The 19,070-nt window shown below is 45.5% G+C and overlaps 1 protein-coding gene, 1 long non-coding RNA gene and 1 pseudogene across 2 annotated transcripts in view; 1 reads left to right on the forward strand and 2 right to left on the reverse strand.

The window, feature by feature from the left end:
* Positions 1-19,070, forward strand: part of LOC138498520 (zinc finger protein 268-like) — a 274,979-nt gene that overhangs the window by 128,909 nt on the left and 127,000 nt on the right. The gene's annotated exons all lie outside the window — the stretch shown is intronic.
* The window catches only part of LOC138498526 (uncharacterized), a 62,860-nt gene that overhangs the window by 19,372 nt on the left and 24,418 nt on the right, over positions 1-19,070 (reverse strand). The window lies entirely within an intron of this gene.
* Positions 1,873-4,423, reverse strand: LOC138498743 (zinc finger protein 432-like; annotated as a pseudogene).

Here is a 19,070-nt window from a genome sequence, read left to right on the forward strand (position 1 = left end):
GGTGGGCCGTTAAACGCCACGTCCGCCACGGCAAGGGGGGGGGGGGAAATCTATATTTGTAACCCAAAAAAAGGGATGAAGAATCCAGGGGAATGGAAGAACCTCTGGAGCAAGGATGCCCAGACTTGAAAGACTTATTTTTTGTGGGAGTTCTACAGGTTTCCTTTCTTTTGAACAATTAAAAAACACTGAAGGCCAAAGACATAATCCTTTTGACCTTAGAATTCATTTGTTTAGAGTGCGAGGGTCAGAATAGTACTTTGGACACAGGATGGCTTGGTTTTGGACTTCGGACACAGGCGGATCCCTAGTTTTGAGTTTAGGTAGGGATACTTCGCTAATGCAGGGACAGCAGGGCCTTTTCCCAACCCAGTTGGTGTTATAACAAAAGTCTTCAGCCAGTCTAACTTATGTCCCTGTATCATTCTGGACTCCACAGTTAGCGCAATCCTATGGAAAATAAAGTTCATCCATCGCTTTTGTTGTAAGGAAAGTGGCAGGTCATGCTAGCAAATGTTTATACAAATACAGCAAATGTAGAGTGCGGGTTTACTTGACTGGATTGATTACACAATTTTGTATCAATCCATTGATTTGTAAACACTAATTTCCGTCATTTTTTCTATAATGCCGATGAGGGTTAAGGTATGGAAGGGCACACCCTGCAAATTTGAACACAAGCACCACCTCCTCCTTATCCCACATCCTCCGTCACTACCACCTCCCACCATGTTCACCTCTTTCCCACCCATCCACTGAACCCATCACCACCTCCTTCTCTTTACCCCACCTCTTCCGTCACTACCACCTCCCACCATATTCACCTCTTTCCCACCCATCCACTGAAACCATTACCACCTCCTTCACGTTACCCCACCTCCCCAGTCACGATCAGCTCCCTACATGATCAACTCTTTCCCACCCATCCACTGAACCCATCACCACCTCCTTCTCTTTACCCCACCTCCTCCGTCACTACCACCTCCCACCATGATCACCTCTTTCCCACCCCCTTAACTCACCTCCTCTGTCATTACCACCTCCCACAATGTTCATCTCTTGGTTCAAGGCTGGACTATGAAGCCCTCTTTGTTGGGACATCCCAGAAGAATCTGGCTAAACTCGAAATAGCTCACAACAATGCCTTAAGGGCTGCAACAGGCATTTCACGCAGGGGCAACATTTCTGGGGTCAGGAGGCAGGTACACTGGCTATCTGTCAAGGAAAGGATTGTCTTCAAAAGACTGGCCCTCACACATAAATGTCTTCATGGCCTGGCACGCCCCTTCTTAGCACACACGATCACCAAACAGACCTCCTCCAGACCATCTAGGTCTGCCTATGCCAATTGTATCACTGCACCTCCCACACGTAGAATACATGCTGGGGGTTCCAGTTTCCCAACCATGGCCGCAAAATTTTGGAACACCCTCCCTGCCCCGATCAGGATGATTGATTCTCATGCAGCTTCAAAACCAGGCTATTTGTCTGAATGGCCCATCCCATCATGCTATGCATTCTTCTATCTGTGTTCTTCCCGTCGCTCATTTACTGTTTGTTCTGTAAAGTAACTTATTAGCCTGTAAACAAGCAAATTGTATTACGCATTTCTCCATGGGGTGCACTCCTGTAACCCTCAAGCAAGCTCTCTTACATGTCCTTATAGCGCCTCAATGCCTGTGGGCTGTAGCTTGCTCTACAAACCCAAAAATAAAACAAATACATTCTAGCATAAATCTGGAATAGAGGTGGTCTCACTAATTAAGACAAATGAATCGCCTCTGTTTCAGGATGCAGTTTACACAAAAAGTCAGGGAAAAAGATTTAATACAAATGGAATTACTAACAATTTATTTTTAATGTGAACACATTGACATAATAGCTGAAGCTCAATATTCATTTCATCAGCATTTCACTCAGTGTATGAATCCAGGTGGGAGACACTTACATTAGACATGTTAGTTTATCCAAGACCAGCTTTATTTTATAAACATTTATGTCCACTATTCCTTCTTGGAATTTAGAGAACAGCTGTGATATCATTACACCCACAACTCTCATTTCAGACAGAAAGACACAATTTCATTTCCAAATTTGCATGACATTTATTGTCTCACAACACAGTGCATATTTCTATTCCATTTGTGCTTTCTACTCTATTCACAAAATGTCGCTTTTCTAAAATACATGTCCACATAATTTGACATCTTCTCTGTGCCCTGCTCATCAATCCAATTTCTTTTAAGTTAGTGCTTTAATAGTGGGCATGCACCCTCCCTTGTGTAATCACACGCCCACATGTCGATCCCAGGTTAGGGAACCATCTACTAATCCTACATGCTCCAACAGAGAAAGGCAATAGTGTAATACAGTACAGGAGATCCTGAGGAGAAAAGGAAACTGTAGAACATGCTACAAACAGTGGAAACACTGCAGCATTCAGCGAGGATGGCACTCCTGGCGAGGCATGCATTTCTTGGAAACAGGCTTCTAGAGTAATATTGGAGATTCCAGTTTTATGGATGCCATTATCCATGTTTTCCCTTTGCAAAAGTCTTTGCAAACGTGTTGTGCCAAGCTCAGTCTAACTGTCATATGAGAATATAGCCTTCTCCATTTTTATTACTCAGGAGGGCTCCAAATAATAGAAATTTGGAGTATTTTAATCCCTATGTGTTGATGTTGAAAGTAAAATTACTTTATGGGGGTGTACCAGTAGAGGCATTTCTAATGTATTCCTTCCTGACACAGTTTACTCATTTATGATATCAATATCCCAATGCAGCTGTTCCCTAGAAACATTTCTGCCATCAGGGAGCTCGGCACGGCTCTGTGCCTCTATGCGCTTTGCACCAGAAAAGACAATGAGGCCAGTGTAAGTAGTGGAACCACGATCCCATGACCTCTGTTCCTTTTTCCTCATTCATGACTAAACGTGAGCATGCCAGAGACCAGCTATCCAGTTCCATTCATAGTAATTAGTATGTACTGGTAAGCACATGAACAATGTTATAAGTTAGAGACACACCCATTTATTTATTTTAGAATCAAGACTATGGGCCTCATTATAACTTTGGCAGTACGGTGTGAACGGTGCATCCATGCTCCCCATCTCCATTCTGCCCAACAACGCCACCCGCAATTACCGGCCCATTCAACTCGTAATGGGACAGTAATTGCCCATTCGCTGGTGGCGGTAGCCATGCATGCCACACAGGGACGGCTACCGCCAACCTCGTAATGAGGTCCTATTCTACTACACAGCAGAGTTACCAAGCGTTTGCATGAAAGAGAAAAGTTGAAGAGGGGCCATTAAGAATCACTGCAAAAAGGGAGTATACAAATGTGACAATTTTTGATTCAGTGCTGGTAAATAAGACGTACCTTATGACGAAACCAGTTCCCAGACAACACAGTTATGCATTTTTTTGTACCTGCATGTGTTCTCTGGTGGCTAATAAGATGTCCCTTCCAAGCAAACCCTTTCCCACATTCAATGCATTCTTAAGGTTTCCCACCTGTATGTGTTCTCTGGTGCTTACTAAGAAATCCCTTTGTAGCAAACCCTTTGCCATATTCAGTGCACTCATAAGGGTTCTCACCTGTATGTGTTATCTGGTGATTAATAAGATGTTCTTTCCAAGCAAAGCCATGTCCACATGCAGTGCACTCATAAGGCTTCTCACCTGTATGCATGCTCTGGTGGATAGTAAGCTCTTGCTTTGTAGCAAACCCTTTTCCAAGTTCAATGCACTCATGAGGCTTCTCACCTGTATGTGTTCTCTGGTGGATTGTAAGTTTTCCTTTCCAAGCAAATCCTTTTCCACATTTAATGCACTCATAAGGCTTCACACACCTGTATGCGTCTCTGGTGGACAGTAAACGCTTGCTTTGTAGCAAACCCTTTCCCACATTCAGTGAACTCATAAGGCGTCTCACCTGTATGTGTTCTCTGGTGGATAATAAAACCTCTGATCTGAGGAAACCCTTTCCCACATTCAGTGCACTCATGAGGCTTCTCACCTGTATGTGTTCTCTGGTGGATTGTAAGTTTTCCTTTCCAAGCAAATCCTTTTCCACATTCAATGCACTCATAAGGCTTCCCACCTGTATGTGTTCTCTGGTGGCTAGTAAGCTCTTGCTTTGTAGCAAACCCTTTCCCACATTCAGTGCACTCATAAGGCTTCTCTCCTGTATGTGTTCTCTGGTGCCTAATAGGTTTTCCTTTCTGAGCAAATCCTTTTCCACATTCAATGCACTCATAAGGCTTCTCACCTTTATGCGTTCTCTGGTGGACAGTAAGCTCTTGCTTTGTAGCAAACCCTTTACCACATTCAGTGCACTCATAAGGTTTCTGTATGTGTTCTCTGGTGGATAGCAAGCTCCCCCTTTTTCTCGTAAGAGGAACCTTTTCAATTAACCTTTTCCAAATTCAGAGCTCAAATGAAAAATGCTTTCTTTACTGCACATAACACATTGTCATTTTCATGCTAGATATACCTCTCCCCCAGGATTTACAGACTGAACAGGCTTGGTTACTGGATGTTACCAAGGAGTGGTTGCATGGATGGAAGCCATCATGTATGAACAGGCTTCGCAGCCCAGTTCCTAAATACTCTGAAAAGGCAACTGGACCCAAAATTTTCGCACTTCTAAGATGCTTGGAAATTGCATATTCCAACAATGAAGCTTTTCACTACGATAGTCCAGAGAATCGAACAATCATTGTTTTTGCATTTCTGGAGCAGTCACCTATTAACATAAAAGGAGAAGCACATTATTAGTTTCAATATGTTCACAATCGCAGGCAGCATATTTAATAAGACTCTACTCAGTAGTAGTGACGTTAACTCCTCACGTAGTAACTTATTTGGCTTTGAAGTGCCATCTATTGGGGAAAGGCGCCCTAATAGGCGGCAGAGAAGTGGTGCTCCAATGGGAACATTTAGTGGAACAGAGGTAACATGCAGCAGGAATAATACGATTCATTTTTATTTAGAAATGTTTGCATCCAAAACACTAGGGAAAAACACAGGCTTGGTGAACAAACATTTTAAATGCATATTTTATATATTTATTCAGAAAGGACTAAATTAGCACATGGAAGCTCCCATTTTCCATACACAAATGATAAAAGGCAGGCGTTTGCACCAATCGGACGCCTGCTTAACCAGTCCATTATGTAATCACTCATGGCTTGTGTATTGGCCCAAACATGAATAATATAACCCAACAAACAGCACTATCGAGGATACAAGGACAGAATTGTGATTTAAAAAAGGAAAGCGCCAATCTCTTTCCATAGTAAGAATGGCACAGGCCATGCTGCCACTACATTCAAAACATTGGACCTCATTATAACTCAGGCGGTCTGGAAATAACGGTGGCGGTAAACCCACCGCCACCGTTGTTTCCGGACCGCCTGATCCCGAGTCCTGCAGGCGGGAGGTGATGTTCCCGCCAGGTCTGACCTGGCAGGTTTAACACCGCCCGCCTGCAGGCGGCCGAGGAAACACCGGCAGCATTACGAGATGCTGCCGGTGTTTCCATGATCCCCATTCCCATAGAGTCCCTTAGGACTCAATGGGAATGGGGATTAACACCATTCCGCCTCCGTGATTCCCGAAAAACCGGGGTTGTAATGCCCCGGTAATTCCAGGAATCATGGAGGCGGAATGGTAATACGAGGCCGGCGGTAACCAGGCGGTTTTACCACCGCGATTACTGCCGGACTCGTAATGAGGCCCATTGACTTTAAACCTAGATAAACTGGAGATGAGGGATGGATTTGGAGTTTGTGTCAGAGACCAAAAGAATAAAAAGTGTATTAAAGACTGAACTCCACAATATCACCCCATTTGCCTTCCTAATTTTCATATAAATGCCCCCTTGCCAAGTACTAAATTTAATTGGCGAGAGGGATCCCATTTCCGTTTCCCTGTTCAAAATACCACAGTGTCGTTTTCAGGAGGTGGTACACACTCTGTTTTACTGTTAAGGAGTGGGTGTAAATGGGTCTGTTACTTACCAGGCTCCCCTAACCTGGCCCAGACCCATTTTTGTGGATTCTGATCCTTGCACCTTATGTCCAATTTCAGCATGCCATTGTATCCTCTGTGCTGTGACCAAAAACCGCTTTCATCACATCCCTGGTAACTAATGAGAATGTTGCCCCATCACCATTGATATCCACAAATTGATGCCACCATTTAGTGATTACACACATCATTCCTGTTGATCTACTGTGGAAATTCTACTCAACCTACTCCAGGGGAATCTGCTCAACATAATCCCACAGATCCATGATCTGAAAGGGTGAGAATTCTAAAGCCTGCATCTCTTGCAACCCATATGGCAGCGACCCTGGAATAAAATTTTTGTATGTGTTAATAGTATGCATAGTCACCCCAACTGTCCACCTGTTTCTCTGCCAGACCGACATTTATTGCGGGCCTAGTGTAGGTAGCTATCACCACAGTATATGCGAGAACCTTTGAGCGCTCCAGTATGGGGGACAAACACCAGTTTGAGGTGACAAAAAGAAATCATTTTTTGGGAGTGCTCTATGCACTCTAGGTTTGTTCACCAAGCCTGTGTTTTTCCCTAGTGTGTTTCACAAGTTGGTGAACTGCTCTCAGCTGGGCTGTTAGGAATCTACAGCTGAACACCACCACAAGTTGGCAATGTAATTTTAGCAGGAGTAAAGGCGGTGCATGGCCCCGGTCATTTGCCTCCCTGCATCATTAATATCGCACCAGCCTGCCGTAATACTGCGAATTATTGGCCCGCTAGTGCTTGGTCTATTAAACCGCACCTTGTTGCTGCCTTCAACCATGCCCATCTCTCTGTACTCTAGTGCCTGGCTATCATCGTCAATGCTTCCTTTCCCAGTATGTCTGCACAATGGACCATCCCAACATGGTAGGGGCAAACCTGCAGGAAGCTTGTGCAACGGGTCGGTGGGAGATTGCTCATTCGTTCTCTCCTCGGCCTCACAGGTTTTGTATTGCGCTGTTGCCTTCCACAGCCCCCCTACTCTGCATTGGGTATGCATGAGGAACGAGGCATACTCCTCTCAAGACCAGATGATCCTTGTCCACTTGCCTTTCTGACATTCCCCTGCTGGGTAGTGTTGGAAGGTTTGGAAGTCTGTGTAGGCTCACATGAGATGCCATTTTGGAAGCACATAGTCTAAGACAGTGTATATGCAAAGCTATCATAGTATACAATACGTGGCGAGCACCAACGTTACTTGAGAAACTAAAATCCAAACTGGGGTGACATCTGTGAAGCAAATCACATTAATGTTGGTCTCAAATTAATGTATTCTATGCAAATGGACTCCACAAATTTGTTATACGTAAAGCTTTCTCCGTTGGCTAATTGTTAGCTAAGCCCAAATTGTCTGGTTATTACTTACAATCTATTAACGCTGTGTGTTTACGTTAGAAGTACGCAAGATAATGAATACACATATACAACCTAAAAACCCACATTACCTCAGTGTTTTGTTACTGAATGATTCAATGATCTTTCTTTAATAGAGAGGGCCTGCAAGCCTCCTTTAATCCATCATTCTGGGATAAGCTGGATCAACCCTAACTTTCTTAAAAACACACAAACTTAAGGCTAATCAAACAATGCCTAATATGTCAGCACACCTATTACAAAATTACATATTTTATTTTACAACAAAACTATGTAAACAAACAAAATCTCAACACTTCATATCATTCAAATACCACGGGAACCTATGTGTGCATCATCGTGCCAACTGTTTAGCATAACAGTTTGAAATCTCTTGGCACGATTAAATCCGTGGCTCCCTGAAATCTCCTCTTCTCCATCCCCTGCCCTGACCTCCTTCACTTCTCTTATTTCCCAATTCTCCCTCCTACCCACCTTTCCTACCTCTCCTTTCCCTCTTATGCCTCCTCCTAGGCCCCTGGAAACTTCATCTATACTGCCCATCTTGACACTCTCTTCTCTTCCCTTACTCCTCACCTCTCCCTTCACCTTTCTACTACCTAGGTAAATTGTTCTACATATTGTTTCATTGGTTTGTTTCACGTTTGTAAATATGCTTCAATTTCATTATTCTATATAAACCTTATAAATACAAATAATAGACTTCACTGCAAATCAATGGACGCATTTGAAGACACTAATGAGATTGTTATATTTAATGTGACATTTATATCTAATTGGTTGTCTGTCGACACGCTGTGTTTGCGTCCACTTCGAGATTAGTGTCTTATGGCTATGGCTAGTAGGGGACCTTCATCAGGACAAAAACAAGCATTGGCAAAACCATTCGTTTTGGCTTTTGTATGGACAAGGGCTCAGCATTTACCAGGCCCTAGTACCTGGCAATACGATGATAACAGCTGGAAAATGATGCGAGTACCTGGCCATATGATGTCAGTGTGTGCCAAATGTCTATCCTATAGACAAGCCAAAAGTGTTGGCTTTGCCAGTGCTTTTTTTAACAAAACTTCAATGCAAGGAACAGATGCGAGGAGACGTATTGCTTATAAATCGAGCAGCTGAAGGCACACTCAGTGATGGTATCTTTATTACACCGAAGGCTGCAACTGAGCCATTCTCAGATAAAAATAACACTGGCAGGCCCTATATACACAGCATAACGTTTGATGTTTCTGCTAGACAGAGCTAATTCAAATAGGTTTCAGAAGGATGTGTTTTGGGTGGGGAAGGGTAGGTAGTGCGTGGGAATGCCCATAGAGATTGGCCTGGCAATAGGCAGTCAATTGAGTCAGCAAAATGCCAAACACAGACAAGCTGTGTGTCCTTCACTCCTATCTGATCTTCTAAGGCAAAACATTTGGCTTCTAGCGCCAGCTAATACCCAAAACTAAGAAGGGGTGTACAGATAACATGCAATCATCTGGTCACCCTGCTTTAGTAATAAAAGGGAAATAAGATGGTCGATTTTCACAAAATGATTGTTCAATATAGGTAAAGAAAGAGAAATTATTTTTCTTAGAGGAGAGAGCTAGTCAATAATTAAAGTGGTATCCATAGTTTGCTAATGAGCGGTCAAGATGAAAATATTTGAGTATTGAGTCTCTGTGTTGCATTTCAGGCGAGAACAGGGATTTTTCCTCTTTGGATTTATTGACTAAAGACGCAAGACACCCCCATACCTGAATCTTTGATCAGGTAAGACAGTGTGTCCAGACCATTTATACAATGGTGTATTGTTTATAGGGCAGGCTTACTAAGATGCTTTGTCCTCCTCTTACGTTGCAGTATAGGTGCAGAGTTATCTAGCACCACTGCAGGATTTAGTCCATCGTTGACACGCGTCTCCATTATTTCCCGTGGAGGTGAGTGCCAATCTGTATACACATAAACTGAGATATACACACAAGATATATCTGTGTCTAAACAAATAAGAGATCGGAATTCTGATGTTATGTATATTGTTTGTAGATTGAGGTTTGATGACATCCTCCACCTTTTGACATTTTGGAATGGTTGCAACAGAACCATCCGTCTCCTGAAGAAGGTCGCTTATATTTACCGGCTTAAATTAGAGGCCTATTGTGACGACCGAAACATATGTTGAGTTACAGCAAATAAGCATGGTGCTATTTGTCTTTGTATTAACACTTACTGTAATCACCAAGAGGTGTTTAAATTTATGTTAATATTTTGGTTCTAGGTGGTCTGAGTGCCACAAGTGTGGAATATTGACATGTATAGTGAGAGTGTAAATGAATGGTGGTGTTTAAATGGGGATGTTGAGAACAATAAATATTTGTGTAAATTGTTTATAAATAAATATATATATTTTTTGACAAGACCTGGTATTGTTTAAATGTGTATAGATGTTCTGATCTCATTTCGCCCAGGTTCATTTTTGTTGTCCCATTATATTTAGCCTTAAGAACCTGTGGCAGTAAGGCAATCCCTATTTTGAAACCCACTACATGAAAGCCATATGGAAAACCTGCAGAGTTACTTACAAGTTCTCAACCGCATACCACCCTCAGACAAATGGACTGGTTGAAAGGTTCAACAGAACCATGAAGAGCATGATGGGTGCTTTAGAGGACCCCCTTAAAAGAAAGTGGGGCCTTCTACTGCCATGCCTTCTCTTTGCTTATAGAGAAGTCCCTCGGGAGGGAGTAGGTTATTCTCCCTTTGAACTTCTTTATGGTCATCCGGTCAGAGGTCCATTGGCCCTGATCAAGGAGGGGTTGGAGAGTGCTCCTTCCCCCAAGCCAGTCGCAGTGACTGACTATGTGATAGGTCTCTGAAGGAGAATGTCACAAATGATGGCAGAAGCAAGTGATAACTTGAAAGCTGGACAAGCATTGGTCAAGCACTGGCATGACCAAAAGGCTAACATGGTACAGTTTACTCAGGACCAGCTAGTTCTCGTTATGATTCCCACAAGGCAGAGGGCCTTACAAGACAAATGGATGGGACCCTTCAAAGTTGTGGGTAAATTTGGAGAGGTCAACTATCTGGCGAACCCCAAGGAGGCTCCAAAAGTCTTCCACACCAACAGACTAAAAGCGTATGTCTCCAGACCTGATGTAGGAGCTTTGCTTCTAGCATCATCAGAGGAGGAAGAAGAGAGTGAAGCTCTTCCTGATCTCCTCAGAGGCTTACCTTTAGACAAAAAGATTGAAGGAGTAAATCTCTCTTCAAATCTGACACCTGAGCAACAGGAAGAGTGCAAATCAATGTTAAATCAGTTTGCCTCTCTGTTCTCACTTTCACCAGGCTTGACCCCTTGGGGACAGCATGACATACTCACTGGTGACTGTCTGCCAGTCAAAAGCAGAGGATATTGAATGTCAGAAAATGTAAGAACCCACATCAAAGGTGAGGTCAACAAGATGCTTGATCTCGGGGTAATAGAGGGCTCTACTAGTCCATGGTCTAGCCCAGTTGTGTTAGTACCAAAGGCCGGATCTAAAGAACTTAGATTCTGTGTGGATTACAGAGCTCTTAATGCAGTCACTAAGACTGATGCCCACCCTTTGCCAAGGACAGACTTGGTGCAGCCAAGTTCCTCATCACATTTGACTTGACGTCAGGCTATTGGCAAATAGCCCTGACAGACCATGCCAAGGAGAAAACTGCATTCTCTACCCCAGTTGGCTTATACCAGTTTAAGGTTTTGCCTTTTGGATTGAAAAATGCACCTGCTACATTTCAAAGGATGGTAAACCAGGTTCTGAATGGGATGGAGGACCTCTGCATGGCATACTTGGATGACATAGCAGTGTTCAGCAATTCCTGGGAAGAACATGTGGACCACCTGAGATATGTTTTGCAGACTCTTGGAAAGGCCAATCTGACCATAAAGGCATGTAAATGCCAGATTGGACAGAGTAAAGTGGTCTACCTTAGACATGAGGTAGGAGGTTGCAAAATAAGGCCTTTGCCCAGTAAGATTGAAGCTGTGCAAAATTGGACAACACCTACTACTCAGACCCAGGTGAGAGCCTTCTTAGGTCTCACTGGTTATTACAGGAATTTCATTGAGAACTATGGGTCCATAGCTTCTCCACTGAATGTCATCTCTTCTCCTAAATTCCCTAAAAAGGTTAGGTGGAATGAGGAATGCAATCGGGCCTTTCAAACCCTGAAAAAGGCTCTTTGCCAAGCCCCAGTACTCAGAGCTCCTGACTATCACCAAACTTTCATTGTGCAAACAGATGCTTCAAATGTAGGAATAGGTGCAGTCCTCAGTCAACTGGATGGGAAAGGTAGGGAGAACCCCTTTTGCTTCATCAGTAGAAAACTGAAGGATCCTGAAACAAGGTGGGCAACCATTGAACGAGAGTGTTTTGCTATTTTGTGGGCTCTGAAGAAGTTTAGGCCATACTTGTATGGTTCTACTTTTGTCATTCAGACTGACCACCAACCCTTGAGATGGTTAATGCAAATGAAAGGGGAAAACCTAAAACTATTGAGATGGTCAATCTGCCTCCAAGGGTTTGATTTCACCATTGAGCACAGGTCAGGGTGTCACCACCAAAATGCTGATGCTCTCTCTAGGATGTATGTCATCGACTAGAGGTATGAGATTCATCCAGGAGTGGATTAAATCCTCCTGTCCCTTAGTCTGGGGGGGGAGGCGAGTGTTAGGGAGAATTCTCTGTTTAGGCTGAATTTCCTAACCTAGTGAGTCCCCCAGCAGCTTTGCTGGATTTCTGGAGTTTGTTTTTTTCTCCTGCCAAGAGTGAGACTCTTTTTTTCTCCTACTCTTGGACATGATTTATGGTGTTCCTTTGACTGTTAATGGGCCTCATTAGGACCCAGGCGGTAAGGGGTTTACGGCGGCGTAAACAGCGCCAACCCTTACCGCCTGATTCCGAGGTCCCTTAGCGCCATGGAGGATTTAACACCTGCTTTTAGCAGGTGTTAAAATCCATGGCGCTAAGGGACCTTGTTGTTAATTACGCCACCGTAATTTACGGTGGCGTAATTAACGCCTTCCCCACTCCCATTATGCCCTATGGGGCAAAAATGGGAATGGGGAAGGGTAAATGGGGATTGGGGACTTACCGCCCCGCCAACCTCGGAATGGGGCAGTAAGTCCGCCAACCACCATGGCGTAAACATAGTTTACGCCATGGTGGTAAAGGTACGACCCAGGCGGTAACTTACCGCCTGGGTCGTAATGAGGCCCATTGTGTTTTATGGGCTATGGGGTCCTTTACTCCATAGGGTCTCATGTGTTTTTACTATGTGTGTTACACAGCACCCTCCGTGCAGAGACACAGGGGTGTCATAGTGACACCCCACCATAGACTCCATACCCTGGGACTGACTACTGTCTCCCAGGGCATGTAAAGTCACCATTGGCTTTACTAGTCCCAAATTATTAACAGAAACCAGTACAAACCATCATATTGTGGACGTACTGGTCGGGGCAATTTGATTGTCCCAGGGTCTGTTAGTCGAGGGGGCACGTCTCCGTTCCCCCCTGATCGAGTTTTGGCTGGTGGCAGTGGATACTACTTTTTATATTCGACCGCGAATATATCCCTATGGGATTTTCCCATTGTTCGAGGCTACCAACTTTAATTATTTAATTCTCATAGCCTCGAACATACCGCCGGTTTATTTATTTAATATTAATTCGCCGGTTGGTATTTTTTGCCAGGACTCGATTCTAAAATGGCGTTTGTGTTCTCTTCTGTGACTTCAACCCAAGTCGAGCCCTTTGTTCCACTTTTTCGCGGGCTTCTCCACAGAAGCCTCCAAAAGTGGTGCCACTCTGTCTGGGTACCACAGGGGGTGTGGGAGGGGGTTTAGGCACCCTGGACTGAGTTACCTTGGTAACTCAAGTCGCACTCTTGCCGGCTCACCACTTAGCATGTTTGACTGACAGCTAGGCTGAGTGAATGGGGGTGTGCTGCATAAAAGCAGGGTTTTGGGGACTGGAACTTCAGAAGTCGCCACAGGACCTGAGAATCCGACGAGGGAGAAGCTGAGCCGACCTACCACAACGACACCACCGGTGGAGCCCTGCGGTCCGACTCACCACTTCCCGACGACAGAGAAGATCTCCCGGCTGGAGAGGCTTCTTCCCCTGACTGGTGGGCACAACCAGTTTACCTTCTTCTCTTCGCACCCCAGACCGGCTTGTGGTCGAATTGCCCGTGCCAAGCACCCCGGCAACCGGATAGCCACTTACCACTGGACCGCGAACCAAAGGATCGCTCCTTTTACCTGAGAAACTCCGCGGCTGGTTTCTTCCCTGGCAGTGCAACAGACTCTGGTCTTCCTCCCCGACGAGATCCTCTCTTCCCCCGGACGAAGCACCGACTTGCATCCGCTGCCAGGAACAACTGCCCCCGCTGGAGTATTCTCACCACTTTAAGGTACCGTGTCCGCCAGCCCTGCCTTTCTAAAGATTGCTACAAGGTAATAATAACCCCTTAACCTTCTGGACTGGGCTGGCCGCCTTGACCTTCTAACTGGTCCCTTTCTTTGGTCCAAGTCTTTTTTTGAACCTTTTCAAGACTTTTGTGCACTGCAACCGTGTGACCTTGGACACATTTCGTTTGATCCTCTTAAAGTGGATCCAGCCTACTGAACTCTAACTTCACGGTTCTACTTTGCCTTCCTCTCTTGATGTGTTCTTGTAAAAGTGTTGGGACCTGTTTCAATTTATTCTCTGTTTTTCTCTCCCTTTTAAAACGAATTATTAGAGTGCCATCTGTGTTAAGCGCTCACCGCTGTCTGTAAATAAGTGGGGCTTTACTTAAGACTTGTCTAATATTCTTCTAAGGGAGTGTATATCTTTTAGTGACCGTGTTTTTCAATTGCTTACTATTAGTGCCTGTGTGTTTTTCTAGATGTGGTTTTAAATAAATAATTATATCTCTTTTACACCAAGCCCTGGTCAGTGTTTACTTGTTCTACTGTGTTCTTTTGACCTATTGTGAATACTCTGTATACTGCCTAACTCTTCTTGAGGGAAGTCTGACTGCTCAGCCACAGCTACCAAGTGAATCTGTGTGGTACAGACTGCTACCAAGTGGGTTTACTGCCAAACACCTGTAGTCTTAAATCTTTTGCAGTGGTCCCAGAGGGAACTGCACAGGTTTCTGCCTAACAGCCACCAGTGGTACCATTCTGGAAGTGGCCACCAGTGATACCATTCTCTTAGGATAGTCAAGGGGAAGTGGCCCCAGTGGCACCATTCTCTTGGGATAGCCAAGAGGAAGTGGCCACCAGTGGTACCATTCTCTTGGGATAGACAAGGGGAAGTGGCCGCCAGTGGTACCATTCTCTTAGGCTAGTCAAGGGGAAGTAGCCGCCAGTGGTACCATTCTCTTGGGATAGCCAAGAGGAAGTGGCCGCCAGTGGTACCATTCTCTTAGGATAGTCAAGAAGAAGTGGCCGCCAGTCGAACGATTCTCTAAGGATAGCCAAGAGAAAGTGGCCACCAGTGATACCATTCTCTAAGGATAGCCCCGAGGAAGTGGCCGCCAGTGGTACCATTCTCTTGGGATAGCCAAGAGGAAGTGGCCGCCAGTGGTACCATTCTCTTAGGATAGTCAAGAAGAAGTGGCCGCCAGTCGAACGATTCTCTAAGGATAGCCAAGAGAAAGTGGCCACCAGTGATACCATTCTCTAAGGATAGCCCCGAGGAAGTGGCCATGGGGGGTACCATTCTCTTACCATTGAAAATGCACCCACAGAGAAAGTGTCAGAAACAAGTTAGTTCGAAAGAATTGAGGACACCCCTTTGGAGGAAGTGGCACTGGGAGCTGGTGGTGGTACCATTCTGACACAAATAATTGAAGATTCCCCCAAGGAGGGAGTGGCAGAAACCAGTGTGTCGGAAAGAACGGAGGACACCCCTTTAGGCGGAGTGCGTTAGGTAAACACTGGTGCAGTCACACTGCGTGAGTCTACACCAGACTTATCTGCTTGGTATTAGGTAACGCACCTTTTGGTATAAGTCTGTACTACACAACTTCTCAGATTCTGAGTTTCAGGAAGGAAGGGTTAAGGAAAATATAAGGTTAGAGCAGTTTCTTATAATGTAAGGATGACTGAATCCTCCATTGAAATCTAGGTAAGCCGTTCCCCGCAGTAACAGTATTCAACAAGCTACAGCCTATGGAGGCACAAGCAATGCCAAAGTCAATGGATTCAGAAAGGTGCCTTTAGGGAGCCAGGACAGCCACTGTCTGTTGGGCAATGTCTATAGTTCTGATGCACTTCTTGGCTAAAGTCTTTCACAAAGTTAAACAGTTCAAAGGAAATCACTGACGACACACAAGCTGTTAGGCCTGTGCAAAGGGGGGTTGAAATCAACTAAGAAAGTTAAGCAAGTGCAAATCTCAAGTGAGACAGCACGATTTAAGGCAAGAATGTAAGTACCCCCAAGCCCAAACAGTACCTCTGGTTAGAAGAAAAGCGGTGCAGCTGGATTCCATCTTGCTACAGCCAAGCAGGCCCTGGTTCCTGAGCCTCAGTCGTGGGAACAAGAGGGAAGACGTCTGGAGGGCTCCTGCGGCGGTACTCAGGAAGGTCGTTAACAGCTACGGGCTCTCTTGAATTCAGCAGCACTTCGCGGGTTTCAGCGCTTCGTAAACAGCACTGATACAGATCGAATATCTCCGGTTGGACTTTCCTTACTCCCTCGGTCCGGGACCCTGGTGAAGGGACTCTGGATCGGGATTTCCTGCTTTTGGAGTGTCCTTAGGAGGCTCCTGGAACAGTTATCCGGATTCATTTTGCGGCAGATGTTGCACTCGGTTATGGACACTCAACCCCTAGCATTGGGCTTCTGCAGCAAGGGAGAGGCACAGCAAGTCGGGGATTGCGCAAAGTGGAGTTCGTTTCGGGGTTCGTTTTTCCCACTAATCCAAGGGAAGTCGTCCCTTCCGGAGCTTCTCTGTTGATACAAAAAAGGAACTCGGCACATCAGCAGGGCTTCACCAGTACTTCGAGGTCTGGGAGAATGCAGTGGGCTTCTCGTTGCGATTTCTGCTTTGGGTGTTTCTTCCAGTGGTCGACTCTGCCTCTAGTCCCCAAACGCCTCGCCTTTTAAGCAAGTTTTCCCATGCATACACAGCCTAGGCTGTCAACCGCACAGTAAGGTGACTGTCCTTTCAGGACAGCCAGCGATCAGGACTGGTTTCATTCAGGCACACCTAGAGACAAAGGACAGGGGAGTTTCAAGACCCTCCCTCACATCCTGTTCTTCCAGACACACTGGAGCCAGCTCTCAAATCTGTCTCAATGCATAGAGTAAAAGCAAAAAAAGACCTCACAGACAGAAAATGGCAAAAAAAAGAAGACAGGGGCCATTTTGACAAAGTAGATACCCATGGGCACTGTACTGCAGCTGAGGATTGAGCCTGCGGTAGATAAGCACAATGGTAGTAAAAATTAAACCCCTGCCACCAGCCATTTAAAGTAATGAGGGTAACAAAAAATGTTACATGAGAAAGTAGGATATGTGTATGACCACCACCAAGTTGCCAGGGTATGCTTCCCACTGGGTTCTTAAGGGCGACCAGAGCACTAATATGGGGGCCAGATGGGTGTTAGCCTGGAGCTCCTGGCATTTATTTCAGTCTCAGAAAGCCTCTAGCATTGAGAATCAGGCACTTCCTGGTATTCCGAAAATGGCCGACTAGTTGGTTGCTGACATTGCTAATGAAAGCTCTAGTCATTAAGCGTGGCTGCCTATTTAAGCCACGCCCAAGACTGAGCCCGTGCTTCGCGTTGTTTCCTGCAGTACGCAGTGCAACGCTTACCCACGGTCCCGGTCCTGTCCTGAACAAGAGAGGAAAATCACAGTCAGTACTTTATTCCGAGCAAAAGACATTCATAGTAATACTCACCAGTACTGTAGCGCCGCCTTCTTCAGCTCGAGCAGTTGGGCTGGCTTCTGTGAACTTTTCAAACATTGGCTTTGTTCGTTCCCGCTGCTCCATCCAGCCACCGTCCGATAACCTGCAAGGAGAGAAAAGAGGTAAAGAGATGGAGTTACTAATCTGGAATTTCACGCAGCAGTGTGCATTTTCAGTATCGCGCACAAAGTTATGGACACTCTAATACAAGCCGCAAGTGCGCTTCATCATTACCGTGCACAGAGTTATAAACATTAACAGACAAGCAGCACGTGTGCCGCATCATTACTGCGCACATAGTTATAAACCTCAAAAGACAAGCAGCACATGCGCTGCATCATTAACGCGCACAGAGTTCAGAACATTTACGGACAAGCAGCATGTGCGCCGCAGCATTACCGTGCACTGAGTTAAATTGTCTCCCCAGCTACAAGACCTACCATAAAATGCTTGTTCCTACGAACACTTTACTCACCATCACAGGATTTGCACGTTCACCTGCAAAGGAAGAGGAGAAAGAATACAGAGATGAAAAGTGCACATCAGAGCAAAGGAAGTCGCCAAACGAACTTACTAGTTGACCAGCAGCAGTATGAGAAGCATCAGTTGTGCTTAGCAGAACTCTAAGCCATACCAAGACTAACAGGACTCCAGTGAATTAACTGGGAAAACCCTTCTTCAGAATCAGCGCCCATGCAAGAATGCAGGACGGAAAGCCCACATTACATAACCTACAGGTGAGCTGGGATCCACTCGCATTATAGAGGTTCGAGGGGAGAGCAGGACATTGCAGGGAGGGCATGACCCGGGAATCGTCAAGGGACTAATCTGTGTCTCACGTTTTTGCAGAGCATGGCGCCAGCCATAAGCCAGATCATGCCCATAGGCCCCCTGAGAGAAGAGGCTTCTGTACGCTCCCGTAGAGATCAGATAAGCGTTACAGAATGCAAAGCCCTACTGAAACTACTCTACCTGGGCATTAAGGAGACCTCGGAGGTAGATCACTTGTACCAGCTGTTTGGTGAGCTGAGGGCCGAGGTACACGCAGCCCGGTCCGAGACAAATGCTCTGCGAAGAGAATGGGTCATAAACAGGGATCGGGCAGATGAGTTGGCCCGACAAGTATTACAGGCGCAAGCGGGGCAGGTGGTCCTTCTGGGTGGAGTTTCGCCCGCGCCCCCACCACCACCACCACCTGTGGCTCCGGTTCAAGTGGTGGAACCCGGGAACATTCCGCTGGCACCCCCGGAGCGGTTCATAGGGGACCCTAAGTGCTTTTCGTTCTTCATGAATCAATGCTGCCTGCACTCCCTCTGCAGACCTGGAGTATTTCCCACAGATCAGGCAAAGGTTGCCTTTGTGCTGTCGTATCTTGTGGGACATGCGTCGGACTGGTCAATTCCGTTAGTGAACAGAGACAATCCTTTGTTACGGAACTTCCCCTGTTTTCAACAGGAACTTGAGAAACTCTTTGCTCGTCATACTCAGGGACAGGCATTGGACAACAAATTACTCTCACTGTGACAGGGTAGCCAGGACCTATTGGCCTATGTGGCTACTTTTAACCGATTGGTTGCAGAAAGGAATTGGCCAGAGGAGAAAAGGACGATATTGTTTTAGCAAGGCTTAAGGGGGGAGCTCAAAGATGTCTTGGCTCAGGTGGTAAATCTTCCCGAGGGGTGTGAAGGGTATATCGATTTA

The sequence above is a fragment of the Ambystoma mexicanum genome, chromosome 5q (assembly GCF_040938575.1).
Source record: "Ambystoma mexicanum isolate Mex_15411 chromosome 5q, UKY_AmexF1_1, whole genome shotgun sequence".
Classification (NCBI taxonomy): Eukaryota; Metazoa; Chordata; class Amphibia; order Caudata; family Ambystomatidae; genus Ambystoma; species Ambystoma mexicanum.